This window comes from Protopterus annectens, chromosome 11.part0 (genome assembly GCF_019279795.1).
Source record: "Protopterus annectens isolate FY-2018-M chromosome 11.part0, PAN1.0, whole genome shotgun sequence".
Lineage (NCBI taxonomy): Eukaryota > Metazoa > Chordata > Ceratodontiformes > Protopteridae > Protopterus > Protopterus annectens.
The window spans coordinates 762,591,916-762,596,915 of record NC_056745.1 but is presented as its reverse complement, the minus strand read 5'-3'; positions in this window follow the sequence as shown (position 1 = coordinate 762,596,915).

Here is a 5,000-nt window from a genome sequence, read left to right as displayed (position 1 = left end):
ATCTCAGCTTCTTACTGAGGCTAAGGGAGTATTTTGCATCCTGGGGTTTTCCTCTTTTCTGCAACGGTTTCTTCCTTCTGTTGTATAGTTTGTTTATTTTGTTATAAACACTTTTTATTTTATTTTATTATAAACACTTTTTATGTAATTTAGAATAACCTTGTGTTCTAGAGATGTTTATATTACATACACGCGATTCCTGTGACTTTTGGACTAAGAATTAATAATACATTATATGTATACAGATTATTTGTTGAATTTACGTTACTATTAACACTCGTTTTGTATTTTGTAATATTCAACAACAATCCACTTAAACGTTTTGACATTACTATATGACTTTTAACTTAACTTGTGGATTTGGTTTACGTACTTTTTGCTTTTGACCTGTATTTAGATTTTACATACTTGTCACCAATTACAGCTCTTGTCACTTTAAAACTTTTTAAAAATTTTTTTAAATTGTATCAATGAAGTTAACTGCATGACGTAGGCTGATTGTTCAGCCTTTTTAAATGCTTATGTTGTCAGTGGTTCTGTTTCTGAAGAAGTCAGCTTTATATGTGCTGACGAAAAGCGCTTAAAAATAAATACACATTTTGGCTGTCTTTCGTTGTCCACAGCTTTTCAGTTTTGCTTGTTTGGTTTCGTTCAAGGTTCTTAGTGTATAGTTTGTTTATGGCAGGGGACCACCAGATTGGCTTCCTATTTTTGGAGGAGAGCATCTTGGCTCTATTTGGAATGGCATGATTCATGCACGAGTGGATGTGCTCGTACAGTGCTTTAGTGTAGGATTCAGCAGTCGAACTTTCAGTTCCTGTCTGCATGGGTGTCATGACGTTTGTCACTTCTGACTTGAGTAGCATGAAGTTAACTTTGGAGAAGTTTTTTATGAAGGTTTCCCTACTGGGGGATGGGGGTGGGATGTGAACGGCAAGGGTGATTAGCTTATGGTCAGACCTGACCAACAAGGGGGTGACCACTGGTGTGGAGCATTGATCTCCCATGTTGGTAATGGTCAGGTCTAGGATATTTGAGCCCCTGGTGGGACTATGGATTATTTGATCCAGGGCTTTGGAATTTATGAATTCCAAGAACCACTGGGCAAAGGTGTTGGTACCCAAGTAGTTTTCCCAGTTAATGGCAGGGTAGTTGAAATCACCCAGTATTAGGGTGTTTGGTTATATCTTAATATTTTCCAGTAAGTTTATAAAGGTGTAGTGAGAATCTTGGGGTATGGTGGGGGATCTGTAGCAAGCTACAATTTGGATTGCAGTCTTACCTAGTGTTGGTTGCACCTGTAGAATTTCAGATGCATTGTGTTGGGCAACTAGCCTGGAGGTGTGAATATCCTTGGTGAATATGGACACTCCTCTGCCTTTAGTGTTTCGGTCCTGGTTTGTTGGCCGAAAAGCCTGGTATTGCAGGGGTGCTCTATGGAGCCTTGAACCAGGACTCAGTTAATGCACAGATATCGATGTTCTCCATTTTTAGGAGTGCCTCGAGAGAGTGCATTTTGAAGTTTAGACTTCTAGCATTGAGTAGCATTACCTTCAGATTTTGCATGCTTATATCTGTTATAGTGGTGGTTTTGTCCTTTGAGACTTGCCTAAAAAAGGCACTGTAGGAGTGGCAAGAACCTTAGCCAGTAACCTGAATCCCAGGGGTGACAGGTGCAGACTATCTCTGGCAAAGCATCGTGGTTTGTTGATTATGTCATCTCAGGCAGACATATACTGGATCCCCTTTGAATGACACCAGAACCTTAGCCAATTGTTGAAGTCAATCATTTTGTCTTTATACTGTGGTATCATTCTGGGCGAAGGCAGTATGCTACTCAGGGCTAGGGTCATACCTGCCTGGGCCACATAATCTGAGAGCTCTTCCATGTCTCTTTTCATGTAGTCCAGGGAGGTAAGTCTCAAGTCATTCACTGCAACATGGACAATGACAGAGTCATATTTGTACTTGTTGTGGAGTGACTTGAGTGCATACATAATGTGGTGGATCCTGGCACCTGACAGGCACATGACTGTAATTTTCTCCTTGTTCAGCCTGGTGAGTGGGACATCAGTGTGCCTGACTATAGAGTCATCTATGACTTAAGTGCTGGGTACGTTGTCTTGCTGTAGGGGCTGTTGTTGGGTGGCAGACTGGTGTTGTGAGATAAGTGACACTGGTTGTGATTGGTGTTTGTGTTTCAGCTTCGGAGGTCCTTGTTGCTTGGGCAGGTTAATGTTAAGGGCCTCCACATAAGTGGGTTTAGTGTTACTATGTGTGGATGTTGGTGGCATGCATTTTGAAGGGCTATGTGTTGCTTGAGGTGTAGTGCAGGTGTTAACCTTCTCCTCTTGACTGTCTAGCACAATCTTGGGTGGAGAGAGCTTTGCTTTCAGTTTGGCTATGTAAGTGCATCTCTCACAGGTTGTAGTGTTGGGTGGTAGGAGGAGAGGGTTTTCTGTGTACATGAGGTAGTTGCTGCATTGCCCCAGTCTGCCCAGATTCACCAGGTGGACAGGAGAAATCACCGGAAGCTGACCCTTGGACATGCCTGCTTCGGTGTTTGTTTTGTAAAGTACAAGAACTGTTTTCCTTTACCTTGGCAAGGTAGTTCGCAATTATAGGCTGTTTACTGCCTGCGATTAATTTCTTCTTATTAACAAGGAGAGTTGAGTGCTTGTATCAGTTTAAGGCTTCCTAGTGCTTTCCAGCAGGTTTTAGAGCGAGTGCTAGTCACAGGGATTCAGATTTTAGTGCTACTACTGAGAAACCAGCTAGTTCTAAGGGAAAGTTTGAAGAGCAGACTTTCTGGCACCAGGAATAGTTTAAAGTGCTAGACTAAAAAGCTATAAAAGTGCAGGAGAGCAGAGAACTAGCAGATCTAAGGGAAAAAAAAAATTAAAGAGCACCGCTCAGAAGCTTACAAAAAGTCCTGGATACAGCAAATCTGTATCTGGGCTACACTAGTGCCAGGTAGTATTGTCCTTTCTTCTAGGTACACTTTTATGTGTCCCTTGTACACACACACACACATATATATATATATATATATATATATATATATATATATATATATATATATATATATACACACACACACACACACACACACCTATATACATATATATATATATATATATATGTGTGTGTGTGTGTGTGTGTGTGTGTGTGTGTGTGTGTGTGTGTGTGTGTGTGTGTGTGTGTGTGCGTGTGCATGTGCGTGTGTAGGTATATATATATATATATATATATATATATATATATATATATATATATGTGTGTGTGTGTGTGTGTGTGTGTGTGTGTGTGTATGTGTGTATGTATAAATGTATAAATACATTTCCCCTACTGTTGAATGACTGTGCTGGATGATATGTTTGAGGAAACAAATTTAATTACATCTGAAATGGCTTAGTGGTAAATCACTTTGGCTTTAATGTGCAGGGTCCTGGGTTTGAGTCTTAAAAGGGCTGCATATTTTGCTGCTGAAGAGGGGCTGTTGGAGACAGAGTGAGTAAGGCACTTTAAAGCAGTTGTAAGTGGGTTTGCGTGGGTTTGCGTAGAGCTAAGTGACACTTATATGAGCTTAGCTTAGCTTATGCCGGCTTATGGCCGCTTAAACCCACACTAATTTCAAATAAAGAAAACAAAAAAAGGGAGATAGGAAAGTGTTGAAATTGGGGCAAGCAGGGGGACAAACAAGAGGAGAAACAAGTAGGGATGTGCAGGACGGGTGTAGGAAAGGACCATAGCTCTGCATTTCTTTGGCAGCAACAGCTGCTTTCAATGTGGGCAATTTAGAATTTGGAGCCTCACACCCTACAGGGAGGTGTGTGGGCATCATACAAAACAGATGATTGCTAGGGTTAGATTGTGTGATGGTTACATGTCTCCTGGCAAAATGTAGAGCTGTGTATGGGACGTGATTTTATTGTGGGACAGATGCCCTTTTTTTTAAGGTGAGAGTGGGATGTTAAAGAATGATTATTGGCAAGTGTGGTGAGGGTTGTTTGGTAGGAGAGGTTGCATTTGCAGACAGATAAAACAGACAAGACAGCAGACGGGCGGTGTATGACACATGGGGGGGTAAACACCTTGACGGGGAGGGTGGTTGGGAATCCGAGGCTCATGAGCCCCCCAGATGGTAGTAGTGGCAGTGATATCCCCACCCAATGGCAGTCACCACTACTCATTCACAGCCCCGAAGTTGGTTGTGCTGGGGGCTGGGCTGGAGGGGCCACCTAACCCTCTAGCTGTGACAGTCTGCCCTTCATCTGGCACAGGCAGTCATCCAGCTCTGTCTGGAGGACACTGTGCACCATGCCACAGACCTCGTCCAGGGTGACAACATCCTCACCGCGCCCACTTGCAAGGAGGGTGAGCCCCATCCCCTGCAGTGGTTCTACCCGATGGTGGTGTAGGACCAGCAGATGAGGGAGGTCCGGGTTGGGTCTCAGATGTGCTGGGACCTGGTGCCTTGGCCAGATGTGGTGGGAGAGGCAGATCTGCTGGAATCTGCCTTCCCATATGTGCTATGGTGTGGTAATTAACAATGAATATTGGTTAGTCATCCACAACACACTACAACATTAGTCAAAATAGCATGCATGGATATTCCCATTTACCCAAAACAGTGCAATTATAACAGTGCTAGGCATTCATGCACAATCCAGCCTGTTGAGATGTGTGGCTACAGACAATTGACTGTTGATGTTGTATAAACGGTCAGGCACATTGGTGATATACTAGGATGTGGGAATCTGCAAGAATTTCTGTTCTGGCATGGTTTGGTTACCAGTACATGGTTGGGTAATACAAGTCAGGCAGGATCAGAGTGACAGGTGGACTCCAGATAGATTTGTCAAGGGTTAGATATGTGTTTGTGGGGGGCTGGGTCAGATATGTTGGCCTGTAGCTACCAAATGTTTGCATAGTGGTCATGTCAAGGGTTGACCTCACTTGGGGATCTTGTGTGTCTCACACTGTTTGACCAGACTGGA